The sequence below is a fragment of the Rhagoletis pomonella genome, unplaced genomic scaffold, assembly GCF_013731165.1.
Source record: "Rhagoletis pomonella isolate Grant_MI unplaced genomic scaffold, Rhpom_1.0 Rhpom_scaffold_00004, whole genome shotgun sequence".
Lineage (NCBI taxonomy): Eukaryota > Metazoa > Arthropoda > Insecta > Diptera > Tephritidae > Rhagoletis > Rhagoletis pomonella.
Genome location: NW_023458558.1, coordinates 79937537 through 79955619, shown reverse-complemented (window position 1 = coordinate 79955619; position 18083 = coordinate 79937537).

The window sequence follows — 18083 nt, the reverse complement described above, 5'->3', positions numbered from 1 at the left end:
ACATTAAAAAATGTGAAATTAAAGCCCAATTGAAGGCCTGTCTTAAAGAAAAACGAGCTCAAGTCGGTGAAAATCCTCTCGATTGGTGGAAAACTAAACCACAATACGACAGCATTCAGGCCTTATATAGGAGCCTCTAAGAAATCGCGTCATGGGAGAAAAGGCAGCAAAATTACTTTTTTTGAAATATAATATGCCTCTTTTGACTTTTGACTACTAGATTGAAACATTGTATAGGTTAAGCCCTCGCTAAATGTTCTAATAATTTACAAAATGTTTAAGTAATAAAATCGATGACTTAAGTTGATTATAGCTTTTTTGTAATGTTATTCCTAACATCCGCATTCGTATATGCATTCGCACATTCGCATTCCAAAAGTTCGCATTCGCGAGTGTGGAAAATATGACATTCGAAGCATCCCTACTTATGACCTAGATTGAGCAATATGGTACTTTTTTTAAGAGTTGCCAAATTTCAATTAAGTTAATAATCACCCGGAAACGACTGAACGGATTTTCATGAAATTTTGCACATATATAGTTTATGACGTAGATTGAAAAATAGGTTACTTTTTTTAAGAGTAACCACCTGTTAAAAAAGTTCAATTAAATTAATAATCACGCGGAAACAACTGAACGGATTTGCATGAAATTTTGTAGATAGTTCAATCAAATATTACAAAACAGGTGTTAAACGAAAAAAAGTTTAAGAGAGCTTAATTTCGAAGATATTTTTGAAGAGGGCTGCCATCCTACTAATATTATAAATGTGAAAGTTTGTATGTTTATTTGTTTGGATGTTTGGGGCTCCATCACGCGAAAATGACTGAACGGAATTGCATGGAATTTCGCACACAGATAGTATAGGATATAGATTAGAAAATAGGCTGATTTTCTTTAGGAGTTGCCACCTGTTAAAAAAGTTAAATTAAAGTAATAAATTCAATCAAATATTACAATACAGGCGTCAAGCGAAGACAATTTTAGGAGAGCTTAATTTCGAAGATATTTTTGAAGAGGGTTGCCACCTGTTTGAAAATTAAATTTCGCACAGATGGTTTGTGACCTGGATTGAAAAACAGGCTACTTCCTTAAGCGCTTTCCCGATCGGAAATCAATTTGGCACACTTACTGCGGATTTCCCAAGGATGGTCTTAGACTGAAAATAATTCCGATGAATCAAGAGTGGTGGCCCCTCCCAAACAAATTGGAATTTTCATAATGCTTAAATACCTCTGGGAGAGTACTGGAACTTTGTAAGGAGATATGTATGTGAAATAAAATTCATACTCATATTCATTCCACTCACTGTGGAAAACGGGCGTGGCACCTCACATACTAACTGAAACTTTCATATTGCATATTTCTTCAAATATTTTGGGTAGAGTACTCGAGCTTGGTATGGAGGCATGTATGTATGTGAAATCAATCCCCTACTCATGGAGAAAAGTGAGAGTTATTGGACAAGAGGGGTGAGAACTCCCATGCAAACTGAGTTTTTTATGCTGCATATCTCTCGAGGTATTTATTGCATAGGATTGGAGCTTGCCATCGATATGTGTATAAAAAATTGATTCCATGTCCTTGGATAAAAATTGGGATTATTCGAAAAGGGTTTGAACCCCCAAAACTCCCACCTGCGTTCGACCCTGAGCTTAAGATAATTTGTCCTTATCACGCAGCAAAATACTCATATAAATATAGTTTATTTTCAGCCGTACGGGATCCACTCCAACCTTTTTGAATACAACACATTGTACCCAAACCAAAAAAAAGCTTAATTTAAAAAAAAAAATACACACACTTATGACCAGGAAACGGATTTTTAGGACCTAAAAACTTATAAAAAAGGCAAAAAAAAACATTAAAGTAGGCTGGAAATGGCAAAATAAAATAACTAAATAGGCAGGAAAAGCACTAGAAATCGCATAAAAGCAAAAGAAGGCATTAAAAAATACAAAAACCGAAAAATAATCAAAAAATGCATTTATTTTAGAAATGTGTACATTACAAGTAAAAAGAGAAAAACTATGATTTAGAAAATTTTTTTTCTCCTTTCGAGTTTTTAACTCACAAAACTTTAATCTCTATAGTTGTAGTGAAATTGAACCACAAGAAGACTTTTGAAGTTTTCTGGAAGCATTTTCATTAGATTTTCGCAAGAATGATAAAATACAAGGTTGTGCATTCCTGCGGGTGATGACGTCAAGATAGCAACGAATAGTGTAGATAAAGGAAAGAATAATTGGAGATGGAGGAGAGAAAGAGTGTTAACTGTCAAACCATGGAGGTCGCCATTTTACATACATACCCTACATCGTGAGATTTTCGTGAAGAAAAGCCTTGAATGTACTAAACGTCCCCTCGACGTGAGTTGTTACAAGTGGCGCCCAATTTAACGTTTGACACTTTCATATTATCAGAAATAAAGGCTTTTTCCTCGCTGTAGTAACTTTTTTAAATGTAGAAAAGGCAACATCAAATCTGTATATATGGAAACAGGGAAAGCTAAATCGCGGACACTCTTAATCGAATATACTATATATCTTTAGCGGAATTTCAATAAAATCCGTTCCCTGCCAATGACTATCGATGAAAATGGTAAAGGTCGATTCTACAGGACCAGCCCGATTTTTTCTTTCTTTCAAATATTGTACATATTGGTGATTATTGGTATTCACTATACCTGTCAGCTGCTTCTGACACTTATTCTTATCATGTCCAAGCATTTTGTGTTTAATATTTTGCTTCTTTTGTCGAAGAATTTTTCACGAACCTAAAAACAGTTTTCGATACTTTAACAAGGAAAAGTATAAAAATATAAGCTTTCATTTCATTTCATTTATTATTATAAAGAAAATTAGTACAATAAGATCCCAAAGATCTTTTTTAGTACAACGGTAACTTAAAATTAAGACAAGAATAAGAGTTGAGAATAAAAAGTGCATAGTACATCATGTCAAACAAAGCCTGACAAATAGCATTAGGCAAAACTTACAAATCTATATAAAACCAAGAGAGGAAGATAAAATAAAAAATAAATATAAAAAAAAGTTAATAAACAAATAAAAATTAAAAAGAACGACATATAATTTTCAATTAGCCTATATCTAAAAACATACACATTTACAATTTATATAGATGGCGAACCTCAGCTGATAATGAGTTAATAAGTTAACGAAAATACGAGTAAAAAACACTCTTAAAGTTGCTTTTATTTAGACTGTTACGAATATGTCCTGGAACCGAATTCCAGGTGCGAATAGCATTGACGAAAAATAGTCTTGCAGATGCTAGATAATTGTACTTAGGTATAATCAGGTCAGTAAGGCGTGCAGACTTTGAGAAGGATAATTTTTCGTATAGATATCTAGGATCTTTATCCATCATTAGGCGAAATAAAAAAAATACAATTTCTTGCTGTTAGGTATTCAGAGATACTGCAGCCCAACAGTCGTGATTTCCAATCGGATATTCGCTCAAATTTCGATAGCCCAAAAACATATCGAGTAACATGATTGAATACTACATAAATTTTATGGGAAGATTGAGAATCTAGGCTGCTGTAGACTAGCTCAGAATAGCAGATATTTGGCAATATTAATTGAATGGCCAGTTTACGTCTAACGATTAATGGTGTAAAAGTTGCAGACATTCTTAAATTTCTTAAAGATACTTCAGCACCAACTTTTACTGTCGGGGTTCGGTCGGACAGATAGCTCTTCATTGACTGCACGGCAAAGTCACTAAACCCAAAATAGTTTTTGAGTTTGAGGCATAGTAGTTCATGGCTAACTGAGTCGAAAGCTTTGGAGAAATCCAAAATGCATAATAGTGTCAGGTGGTTTTTATCAAAGGATATCCGAATGTCGTCAAGTATTTGAATCATAGCCGTGGAACAACTGTGTCTAGCTCTAAATCCGAACTGGAGCGGCGACAATAACTTAAATTTCTCAAGATGGACATATATTTGTTCAGACATCACAGACTCAAGTACTTTAGACAAGACAGACAAGATACTAATAGGACGAAAATCACAAGGACTACATGGAAATTTATTTTTAGCTACCGGAATCACAGTTGCAACCTTCCATGCATCAGGGAAACAAGAGGTGGTGAAGCAATGATTGACAATATGAGTCAAGGTAGGTAAAATAAGCGGTAAAATTAATTTAATAAATCGTATTGGAATGCCGTCTTCGCCTATTGCATTGGACCGTATTTTATTGATACATCTTACTACATCACACTCAGACACAGCACTAAATTCAAACATTTGACCAACAGAAGGACGAGGACATGAAAATGAAATGTTTGGGGCGAGTAAGCAAGGGGAAGACGCACGGCTCACAAAGAAGTTATTTAGAGTTTCAGGCTCAAGTAGACAGCTAGTGGTGTTACTGACATGTACTCGGAGATTTTTTAGGTTTCGCCACAGGACATTATTGGGGAGTGAGGGATCCAACTTTTTGCCAAAGAACCTGCGCTTTTCACGTTTAATTACTGAAGTGGCTTCCTTCCTAACTGCCTTAAATGCAGACTAATTTGCATCTGAACGGTTCTTTTTCCACCGAGAATAAGCCTTATTACGCTTTCTGATCATAGTTTGAACCGCAGAGTTGAACCAAGGGCACGATGAGGATCTGTTTTCAAAAGTGCGTAGCGGGACATGAGCTCTAAAAGCACTCAGAACGTTGTCATTCAAAAAGGCAAGCTTCTCATTCACTGTGCAAAGTCCCCAGCCTAATTAATGTGTGAGAGGTCAGTTAAGAGATTATCAACGTTTAGAAAACGGTAGTCAAATGAGATATGGCTGTTTACTAAGTTAGTACGGTCAGAATTAAGATTCAAACCAAAAGTACAGAAAATGAGATCATGGTCTGATATAAAGGACAGCTGATCAAATTTTAGCACACTTTGAGGGTCAGAAACAATAAAATAATCAAGCAACAGGACAACAGTTATTTCCATACCTTGTAGGTATAGATGTATTAACAAACGATAATCCAACAGTAGCGACGACATCTCTTAATCGAGAACTGTAGAAATCTTGGCTAAGCAAATTAACATTGAAGTCTCCACAAACAATAATATTTTCATAATTAACAGCTAGAGGGGACAGAACATTAAAATAATCACAAACTCTACAACATTTATTAGGATTGTAAACACATGACAAAAGTACTTTACATACAGAGTTAGACAGCTCAACAAGCAAGTATTCAGTATTGATTTGTTTTGGCCGATTAAGTTCTGAACGATAGAAAATAAATTAGTTTAACAGGATACGTTCCAAGTTAGCGAAAAAGTTGTTTAGAACTCAATGTACCGCAAATGTTAAGTGTAACGTAGCCAGTGAAAAACTAAAATGTTGTTTTTTGGATAATTAAGTACACTTTCCAAAAGGATACTAACATAGTTTCTTAGTATTGTCGATATCATACTGATTCCATATGGAAAAAATGAAATCATAGCTGACTTCGTTGCACAATTATCTAATAAATAAGTGTAACGTGGCCAGTGCTTTTCTTTTTAATACAATTTTTTTTTATTGACTTGATAACTACCCTCATTTCATTTTAGCAATAAATAATAACACATATTTAAGAAAGTATTTTCATGAACAATTGCGAATTAAGCATCATACTGCTAAATTTTAATAACTATCCTATTGAAATAAAGTGAAACTAACATTTCTAAAATATCCTTTGAAATCTTTATCTCTTAAAATTTTCACTATATATTTGCCTATAATTCAATTATTTTTTGCAACATATAAATCTGATAAGTTATCCGCCCATTATACGTAATTCTGCCCATAACACTACAATTTTATTTATAGAATCTGGGTCTACACCAGACTACGAAGAGTTTATAATAATATAATAGATTGGCGCTTAAGCATATGTTAGTGCTTCGCCGAGCTTCTCCTCCAAATTGTGGCGTGCGCCTTGATGTTGTCACACAGAGGGAAAGGTGCTACAGTTTTACGCCGACTCCGAAAGGCGATTGTATTTTTATGAGACGCTATTTTTCATGGCAGAAATACACTCGGAGGTTTGCCATTGCCTGCCGCGGCCGTTGTTAAGAAAAAACGTTTTTTTTTTATATATATTTTTGCCATGTTGCTTTGACCAGGGATTGAACACAGGCCCTGCGGAGTGTAAGCGCGCACTGCTTACCACTGCATCACAGCGGCCGCCGGAAGAGTTGACAAGTCTATTTATTTTGTTAAAAATTGTTTATGTTAGAACTTTTCTATAAAACTGCGATAAATGCATCAACATTTTTTTTATCTAAGGTTACCAAAGTTGTGGAAACCACCGTATCTGATTTGAAATTGTCTTGGATGGCATTGGAAAAAAATAATGATTCAAGAAGGTTTTAAAAACACACAACATGGTACTTTAGATGAGCTTTTGCATATTTTAAGTTATTAAACATAAATGGTTTTTGAAGTAAAGTTAATTAAATATTATTTGCGACGATAATGCGAAAATTTTCTGGTTAAACATATTAGCGTAGGATGATTTTTGACCTAGTTAGAATTTTTAAGGATAATCGAGTTTTATTTTTTAATCCTGCAATAGAAGATCCCAATTTTAGCTCAAATAGTTGTTTATGATGACAGGATAAGAATGCGAAGAAAAAATTGATGAACAAAGCCTTTTGGTTAAACCTTGCCCAAGCGAACGTACGTGTAACGTGGCCAGTGTTTTGTGTAACGTTGCCTGTGACCAAATTTTATGAGCAAAACTTGTCAAAAACCTAAAATTTACAACAATCGGGTAAGCAGATGAGCATCTGCTTTCATTGTAGAAGACATACTGAAAAGCTAGCAATATTCGCTCACCCGTTTCGCAGAAATTTTAAACTTTCTGACACAACCCATCATTAAACTTCCAAATAGTGTAACGTAGCTAGTGCACATTCGAATGCCTATAACTTTGAAATCCAAGGATTTATTAAAATCTTTCTTTTACAGATATATAGATTTGACCGTGCCTGATCATATCACCTAGAAAGCCCAGTTGGTTTTGTGTTATTTATTGGACAATTGATCACTAAAATTTAAAAAAAAAAATTTAATACAAGCTTACAACAAATATTTCACTAAGTTTGACGGAATAAAACTTTTATATCATTGAAAATTAACTTATGTAAGTACAAAATTGATTTTACTTCAGTCATGTTGGAATGAATAATTTATATCTTTTTAAGTATTTTTAGTTAAGATTCGCATTAAAAAATTTAAATTTTCTCCATGAGAAGTGAATTATATAAAGAAATTTTGACGAAAATTTCAGATACAATTGCAATATAAAATATAAATGCCCCTTTTTCCGGTTTTTCTGTTTTCAGTAGATCAAGAAATCAAAAACCTACCCTTTACTGCAACAACAGCATACAAACTCTTGAAAATACAAGGCAAAAACCACACCAATTACTTTTTCAACTGCCGCCTTTGCGCACGTTTGTACAATATAGTGTACAAGATACTTACATCCCTTCAGTGTAAATGTACAATATATTGTACTTTTTTTTGACCGCTCAGGAAAAATAATTAACATCAGGATAGTTGAATTTTATCATTTTTATATGATGAAATGATTTTTATATTTCCATGCTATGTGCTTTTCTTAGTGATTTTACTTGACTTGCACGTTTTTTTTTTGTACAGTAAATTACCACCACTTGCGTGTCACTGGAATTTTATAAAATTATCTATTTTTAAACTAAATTCTAAAAATATTTTTGAAACGTTTTCGATTTTGAACTTTCGTAAACTATTCGGGACAGTCCAAAACTTCATTTGTTTTCAAAAATATTAATAAGATTTTTAGTAGCACGCTTCCAATGTTACAAAAAAATAAATGTACAATATATTGTACAAATGCATAGGGTTAAAAACATGTGATCATTTCCACAGGATGGTCAACCAGGACAGATAACTAAAATCACCAATCAGTTGTATGGGAGCTATAAGTTATAGCGGTTCGACTTTGACGGTTCGAATTATTCAAGTTCGATTACACCCTACCATTTCGCTGATGAGTGAGACGAGCATTGAACCAAGTTCCAAGTATAGCGCGCTGGTCTAAATACACGGCTGTAGCGGAGGCTAGAGCAAAAAACTACTGAAAAACCTCGCCTTTAAGTCCGCTTTTGAATTTAACGTAAATATCATACGTTCCGAAAGAAAATATTTCTTCAGGAAGATGTACATATTTATACATACATATGTATGTATGTATTTAATGCATTCGCTAGCGATGCCTCTACGCTATAATATTCTAAACTTTAGAATCTAAAGAGAAGAATCACTTAACTTTGGTTTGTTTAATGTTGGTATATTTAATCATAAATACTTACACAGTCCCTGCTTGAACATGGAAACACGCGCATAGACATATACAAATGTATGTGCATACATACATAGAACGTACAATAAGTCTAAGAAGCTAAAGTTTCACTATAATGAGGCAAGTTTACTACAACGCAAACAGCTGAAGCTAATAAGATCGCACAAATAAAATAAACTTTATTGTTTGTTTTTGCTTTATGAACTGTTCGCTATTCAGCATCTTTTGTTGATGCTTTTCTGCTCGAGGAAGTGGAAGGAATAAGCGAAGGCTGTGCCTCATAAAATTCATAGCACTAATTTAACAATGAATCAAATTTTAGCAAAAGTGGTAAAATGTTGGGCTAAACAAAGGTGGTCGAGGAATCCTCTTCCGCTAGTAGCTTGTACTTGGGGAAAACATTAATTACAGTACATCCTAATTTTATAATTTTCACTTCTTTCAGGAGTTGAGCGCATGTGGCATCGAACTCATTTCATTTTGCTTCTAGTTACTAATAAGTACAGTATAAACGAAGTCGAAGTGAAGTAATTTGACTGTAAAAATCTGTCTTGAAAGCTTATACTTAAAAATTAATTTCATGTCCTTGTACATATGTATATATGTATATCCTTTAACACCTTGCACGTTACTCATGACATGTATGCAAACATACGCGCTTAAACCACATGCGAGTATGTGTATCTTATAAGGCATCAAGTACCACGATTCGGGATCCCGAATCCCGGGAGTCCCGAGACCTATTTTGAGTCGCGAAATCCCGGGATAAAGCCTTTGGGATAATTTAATTTACGACCAAATTAAAAAGAAACGAGACTCAGACACTGTAATGACATAAAAGAATTATAAAATGCAACCCTACAAATATTCAAATAATATATTACAATTCTAACACTACTATTATTCTATGTTATAATATATATAACACAGACATGAGACATTCTTTTTCATATCGGATACCAAATTTGGTGTCACAATTTCGATTGGATTTTTTCGTGATTCTGACTAAATAATCATGCACTTCTTCAAATTGTTATATCTCGGGTTCTGCTCATCGTAGAGACTTCATTATTGACTCATAAAATCAAACACCTCGTCATAAAAAAAAAAAATTTTAAAAATAGTTCTTGTAAAACTCCAATTATTTTGGATTATGTTTTTTATCGAGAATTAAACAATGATTACGATGATGTAATTTTAAATCCCAAATTTACTGGTCTTCGCTATGCAAATCAACTTAAAAAAGTGCAACTGTTAAAATCTAAGTCTACTTTAGGACAATCATAACCATCATAGAAAGCCCGTTTCTTTATCTTCAAAACGACGTTAAGATGAAGCCTCTACGATGAGTAGAGCCCGAGATATAACGATTTGAAGAAGTACATGAATGGTCAGAAACACGAAAAATTTCTTTGACAGATCATATATCCGAAGAAAAAAAAACAAAAAATTCCTCGAATACGTGTTTGCTTATTTCATGTTTAGAACCTATAAAAAATTTGAAGCGAATCGAAGACATGACATCAATTTTTTTACGGAATCCGTCCGACGTGTGTATATACATAAGTATAGATAAATATATATTGTGGCATACTAATATTACCATACATATGTGTATATGTATAAATACTATATGTACTTAAGTGTAAGGATGATCTCTTATTTTGTACTTTTTGTAAAAATGATTGCGACTGCAATACGGATGAATTTCAATTCCATAGTTTTTAGTTTATTCAGTTTGTAATTGGCTTTTTAAACTGATATAAAATAAAATCATTTATATTTCTTTGTTTAAACACACAAATTTATTTTTATTTCTAGTACTTGCACCAAAGCAAGACTACAAAACTAGTTTGTTAGCATATTTTAATTAATGGTAATAATATATGCCGGAGTCCCGTGATTACCAATTTCAGATCCCGAAATCCCAGGATTCACAAAATAGTCCGGGATTGGATGCCTTAGATAAAGATACAAGTGTAGATACAGGTAGATGTACATATATTACTGGATGTCGGGTGGAGCTGAGCAACGCGTACTCATCTTACGTACATACATATATAGCATCGTATCTGCGGCAATAAATATAATTAGCCAAAAAAATTGTTGCTACGAAGAGAGCTTGCGTAAGGCAGAGAGTTGATGAGATGGAAAAATGGAAAAACGCGATCCAAGCCGGATTAATTAGCGCTGATGACATGCAAATATAAAATTTCAAGCACAAATACATACATATATATGTAGATATATATATTTATGTAAAAATAAGTATTTGTGTAGAGCGAATTATGTAGTACATACCTAACATAACGAAAGATATATGTATGTACATTAGACCACGTCAAAAAAATAAAAAATCCTGCAATTCGACCAGAGTAAGACTAAAATTTTTGCAGTTGGTATAGTAATGTTTTACCATGAATCTCCCCTCTCTAGGACAATTCTAAGAGGTCCCGCGTCGAGCCTTTAGTTTTCCCATAGGAATTACACGTAAGAAAATTAGTTATTTCCTTTTGAGGTCAATATAATTTTCTAGGATCAATGACAACGGTCGAAACTATAAGAGTACATTGATTACATTCCATTTAAGTATTATGCATGTTCAGATTCCTTAAATTCGAAAAAAAAAAATTTGCTATACATGTACTAAATTTGACCCATATTGGAGAATGGATTAAAAAAGGATAATTTAGGAATTTAAATCATCTGAGCCTGCATAATACTTAAATGGAATGTAATCAATGTACTCTTATAGTTTCGAGTTGTTTCATTGATCTCAAAAAAATATATTGGCCTCAAAAGGAAATAACTATTTTTCTTACGTGTACATAATTACTATGGGAAAACTAAAGGCTCGAGGCGGGAATTATCCTAGAGAGGGGAGATTCATGGAGGATCGTTACTATACCAAATCCTAAAATTTGAGCCTTATTCCGGTCGCATTGCAGGATTTTTTATTTTTGTTGACGTGGTCTAATGTACATGTATATCAACAATGGCGGATTTACAGTCTTTAGAATAGTGTTTTAGAAGTGGAAACTGGTGATTTAGTGCATTTTTGACGTGGTAATTGCTCATAGAAAACAACGAAATTTAACAAAAGTTGTTTGTTTATAACTTTTAAATGGTTAATAATATTAGCCCTCCCCCTCCAGATTGTTAATAGAGGGGCCGAAACGCGTCGTTCGGTATCCCTCCCGACTTTTCCGGACCTTTTTTAGGGGTTGTTACCCTACACTAGAGAATTACCGACCGCTGTTCGTATGTACATATATATTAACAAGCTAAGCCCACAAGAAATTTCAATCGATATGAAGTACGCCGGTTTTTTCGATTATTTGCTCTCCGTCTAATAGGATTGCTTCTGACTCTTATTTCACATAAATACGCCAAAATTTATATGAAACTACCAGTGACCCAAAATAACGGTTATCACATTTTCTCAAAAATTAAAATGTCAATTGAAAAATATTGTTGTAGACAAGATTTTTTAACGTGCTTGAGGTCCTCAGGGCATTCTCTACATTTTGGAAAAGAGTCCAATATAAACGGTTAAAAAGTTGACTTCAATTTTTTTAAAGTCAAATAATAACTGTTAAAATGTAACTTTATTTTTCCGGCAAAAATAAAAGGCTGTGCTAAATAAATACCGAAAAATCCTTCAGTTTAAATAAAGTAAATTTAATACCAATCCTGCCTTCTCGATTTCAAAAATATATAATTTGTTGATATGGGTCCTTTATGATTTAACAAGCAACACAAAAACTTGCTTAAATCTGATTCAGTTATAGAAACTTATGTGCATAGGTTAAACGTACAAACTTTTCGTATAAAAAGAACATTGCTAGAGTATGCAATTACAATGCGAATAACTATATATCAATTCAAACGATGTTATAATACTCACACTTTTACTTTGGCACTATTTTCGTGACAACCCTCCAGTACTGCTGGAGTCAATCGCTACTTTTGAACCGCTACTGCACCGACTCCTAGGTAAGTAGCTACTCTATTAACCCGTGGTAGTGCACATGGTAGTGCAGAGTCGAACCAGTCGTAAGCAGAATAGCGAAAAACTACAACAGAGGGCGCCCATAAATCACGCAAGTGACTACTTTATTAACTCCCGGTAGTGCAGAGAGAGCCGATGGTGACTACTGCCTAGGACATTGCCTTGTAAAAGTAATCGAAGAAATACACTGCAAGTAGTCGGTCGGTAATTGACGGTGCTTATCAGAGAGCTACCGATTCAGCAGTCCTGTAGTCACTACCCCGTACTGCAGGGAAGTGTTTCAGGTGCGATAGTAATATAGTTGTTGCTCTGCTGGCCCGAAGAATTCGTAAGAAAAAAGTACTTATGCTTTGAAAAAATTCGTAATTATCAGTAAAAGAGTGTACATTTAACTGTTAAAGGATGTAGTTTTAACTACAAATCTAAAGGTGATCAAAAGAAAAAATAAATAGTAAATGCTAAAGTAAAATTCTTATATTAAGTAAGATAGAATTATTATCCTCATTGTTTACAATTAGAATTGTACAGAAATCAATAAAAATTGTGGAGTTCTAAAAAAAAAACCGGGTTTAAAATAATTTTCTGGGTGGAATAAAGTACTTGAGATTCAAGAGTTTAAAATGTAGAACAATCTTTAGAGTACATTAATATTAACAATGTTCTGTTACTAATGCTTTAGTAAGAAACAGTGTTAGTTTTAAATAAATTTGAACCAAACAATCATATTAATCACATTTTTATTCTTTTTTTATTTTTTTACTATTACTTGGCACTAGTTAGCTTGGGTAGTTATTGAACTAAATGAACTAAAGGACTAGTTCAGCTCAATGAACTACTTCACTAGTTCGGTATTTTCATTGAACTAAAATTTGTCAGTGCTACTACTTCTCATTTTGGATCGCGATCCAAATAGTCTTGGCAGCACGAACGTATGACGTAAAAACCCATCTTTACAGATAGTTTTAAAACGCTTTTGCCTTGTTGCTGCTTCCGTTTCTTGTGAATGATTTTTTTCAGGGGAAAATATTTAACTGGCGTAGAACGTTTTTAAAATCAATATGTCAAATATGTTTGCACAGCAATATGTAAAGGCGGATTCACCGTTTTATTTGCTCTCAAAACATTTTTGCTGGAGAGGGTGCTGAAGTACGGTTCACCGTTCAATTCGGTACATTTATATTGTTCTGAAGCATACAGCTGATGATATTGTTACCTTCATACTAATTTGAGGGCAAATAATACATGCGAATCGCTGCAAACGCATATAAAGGAGAACGCTGCAACCCGAATCATCAAGTCGGTCGATCCGAAACTAAAAATCAATTCAATTCGAACAAAAAGTTTTCAGCAAATTTTTGTCGCGCTCTCAATGAGACAGAGTGGGAAAGGAACGCGTAAAATTACTAACAAAAAGTTTCCGGACACGAACAATGAATCCGCCTTAAGTGTTTACATATGTTTAAATTGCATGAATTTGTTAAAGCTTTTTTATGAAGGAACTCGTTTATTTGTATTCTACTTGAAAAATATTTAAATATGTACGTTTTATATGTATGTCAATTAAAATTACCAAAGGTTATGTTTTGTATAGTAATATGAGTGGAAGGTCATCCTATCTCGTCGCCAGTTCGAAAACACCCTATCCCAGAAAACTTTTTCACGAACGCCCTATTTCAGAATTTGGTTTAAAAACGCCCTATCTAAACTGAATATACATTGAAAATATGTTGAGATAGGGCGTTTTCGAACCGAGATAAGTCGATCTTCCACTCTGGAGTCGATATGTAAATGTATTTGTCAGTTGAAATAAATGAACTAAAGAACTAGTTCACTAAGGTGGACGAGCTACAACTGAACGGTTCACTCAAAAGAACTAAAGTGCCCAACTCTACTTGGCACTATTAAGTCGTAAGCTTTAACTGATGAAAGTGACACAGAAGTTGTGAGTTTTTTATTAGTATGGATGAATGCTTAATGAGTCCATCAATAAATTCCTCGGCTAATATATGAATCATAACGAAAACTCATATACATATGTATGTATGTATGTCGAAAAGGCGAATAATTTTTTTTTGTTCTTTAGGGACTATTTTTCCGTACGATATATGTATATTTGTGCAATGGGGTATAGTCATTGCGCTGGTATGCAGTTACAGTTGCATGGTTATACTCAATTTCGACTCTTGCGTCCTCGTTAGCACACTCTGGGCAACGTGAGCAACCCAAGTGCAAGATGCGGTAACCAATCCGAGTGGAGCCTTGGGTCACAGCAAAAACAGAGGGAGCTTCGGTGGGGCCGACTTATTCGGTTTAAGACCTCACTGAAGTCTGCAGCGTCTGTTCACCAGTAGGTGCGGCTGCAAGCGGGTGTCTGCTTGGAGCAATCGGCTCGCTATATAAACGTATATTTGGTTGCGAAACTACCCCCGTCCCAGCAATGGGTTGTGCGCTGGGTTTTGGACCCACCACGTGAAAACCACTTCCAGTGAAGAAACAAGGCAAAGCCTCGGATGAGACCTCCCCTTACTATGCCGACTACGGATGACCTGGAATGTCCGGACCCTTAATGGGGATGCCTCTGCGCGGCTGATTGATGTCCTCGTAAGGACAAAAGCTGACATAACCGCCATCCAAGAAATGCATTGGACGGGGCAAGGCAAGCATTTTCTGGGCCCTTGCGACGTCTACTACAGCTGCCATGCAAAGGAGCGCAAATTCGGTGTTGGATTCGTGGTAGGAGAGACTCCGTTGCGGAGTACTGGCGTTCACCTCGGCGGACGAACGTCTAGCCACAATCCGCATCAAACAACTCGCTCATCTACGCCCATGCCCCGATGGAAGAGAAATATGAGGCATCCAAGGATCTCTTGTATGAGCGCTTGGAGCGCATGTACGAGCGCTGCCCCGTCTTGTTATCAAAATCGTGCTTGGTGACTACAATGCCAGGGTTGGCAAGGAAGTGATCTTTGGAACCACCGTCGGAAAATTCAGACCCCACGACGAAATGTCCGACAACGGATTGAGGCTGATCGATTTCGCCGGGGCCCGAAATATGGTAGTATGCAGTGCATAAAAAGATCCATCAAGCTACGTGGCTGTCTCCGGATCGAAATACAAGAAACCAAATCGATCATGTTTTATGTTTTAGACGTACTCACACTCCGAGGCCCAAACTCGACTCGGACCACCATCTTGTTGCAGCAAAGATACGCACCCTCTCTGTGCAGCAAAAAAGTTGCGCCTAAATATGCAAGGCGAGCTTAACGTCAAAAAGCTGTAATCGAAACAGACAGCCAGTGCTTTCGCTATACAGCCTACAGGGACCGATACGCGATCTGAAGAGGGAAGCGAGACGTATTTGCCGCATTAATAAGAGATAGGCCGAAATACGTGATTGCGAACAGCTTGAAATGCTAGCTACTAGAGGGTTAGGCGACTTACGGAAGGTTTCAATACCAGGGCGAACTCCTGTAAGAACAAAAATGGCGACCAAGTCGGCGTTCCACTGCCTGAATATGACGAGGTACGAATAGCAATAACGCAACTGAAAAACCACAAAGCTGCTGAAGCCGACAGCCTGCCCTCTAAACTATTCAAGTACGGCGGCGAGGAGTTGATAAGTTGCATGCATCAACTCTTGTATAGAGTATGGTCAGATGAACGCATTCCCGACGACTGGAATTTAAGTGTGCTCTGCCCAATCCACAAGAAAGGCGACCCCGCCATTCGCGCCAACTACCGCGGGATCAGCCTTCTAAGCATAGGTTACAAGGTCTTATCGAGCGTATTGTATTGAAAGACTGAAGCCTACCGTCAAGGAACAGATTGGTCCTTATCAGGGTCCTTTAGACCTGGAAAATCCACCACAGACCAGGTATTCACAATACTCCAAATCTTGGTAAGGACCCGCGAGAAAAGGATCGACACTCACCACCTATTTGTCGACTTTAAAGCTGCTTTCCGATGAGGCTGCTCTTGGAGAGCGACGGCGAGTACCGCAGACGATGGAAGGATGGACATAATGCAGCGAATTAAAATACAGGTCCACTGGCTTGGCCACGTCGTTCGAATGGACACCGACGCTCCAGCTCTGACAGTATTCAACTCGGAACACGCTGGTGGCAGCAGAGGAAGAGGGAGGACTGCGATGGAAAGATCAGGTGGAGAAGAGCTTAGCTTTACTTGGCATTTCCAATTGGCGTCAGCTGGCACAGAAGAGAAACGACTGAAGTGCTTTGCTGAACTCGACCAAAATCGCTTAGGCGGTTACAGCGCCAAATAAGAAGAAGAAGAATATATATTTGGCCACCATTTTTTAAAGTCCAAAACATCTTCAGCGTTTAGCTCTTTGACTGTAATTGTTGAGCTGGAGCTCGAAACCAAACTAGTGTATTGTTCTGGGACGTAAAACAATGAAAAACTCGGAATATAGCTTTAGTGTTACATGTCATTATATTGGGTCGTGCGTATTTTGTTACCATCAGTGTATTTTTTGGTCATATTTGCCGCCCCTAATATCTTGCCGCCCTAGGCCCGGGCTTTAGGGCAAATCTGCCACCGTATATGAAGATATTGGGCCGTATGCATAAAACCTAAGCAAATTATTTTTCCTAACATTTCAGACCTGTTACTCAATTTATTCAAACAAATTTATGTGAACGGTAAAAATTTTAAGAAAAAACAATTGCTTAGCTTTTATGCATACGGCCCATTATCTACACTCGATCAAAAAAAGATTTTTAATTCAACATTTTTAAATTTTGATATTATGGACGCAGATATTTTATTTACCTTCCTGCAAGTGCGGCAGCGATATTTTTATGAAAATTTTTGAAAAAATCTGAAGTAAAGCCTACCTCGCCCATAACAATAACATTTTCTAAAAGTTTTTTGCGATTTCTGACAAACAGAGAATTCGTTTTTAATTTCGTTTATTTGTGTGTTAGTTTGTGTGTACATTAAGGCGGGTCAATTTGTATCGGATATGCTTTCGACTATGCGCGTAAGGCACAGATGGATTCTACGCGTAATTCCTAACAATTTTTCCGAAGAAACCATGGATCAAAAATTAATTTGGAGTTTGCAAAATTGCGAATACAGCTTTCTTAGCATTTTTCTGTAGTGCTATAAGGGGTTTTATGGTATGAGGAATCTATTTCTGCAGTTATATATTTCTTAAAACTTCCACCAGAGGGCGCAACAGTGAATATTTTAACATTTTTCGAAACCAAATTTCGGAATTGGCAAACTCAAAATTGATTTTAGACCCATGATTTCTTCGGGAAATTTGCTTAGAATTACCAGTAGAATCTTCCTATGCAATACGCGTATGTTAAAAAAATATATTGACCCAGCCTAATGTATATACATACTATATGAATGTGAATTTATTACATAAAACTCCTATAGAGAGAAAAAGGTTCTGCTTTATGCAATGTGTTCTTTATACCGACAAAACATGCATATAAAACAAGTAAAGAAGAGTAAGTTCGGGCGCAACTACATTAATTACCCGGCGCACGTTTTAAATGTTGTTTTTTAACCATTTTGAAAACTACCGTTACATGGTAAGTAGGGGTGTTTTTGGGCACCCTGAAATTGTGCATATGGAAACTGTGCATACGAAATAATGCATATGAAAAAAACCGAAATAATGCATACGAAAAAAACCGAAATAATGCATATATGCACAGTTTCGGTTGAAAACC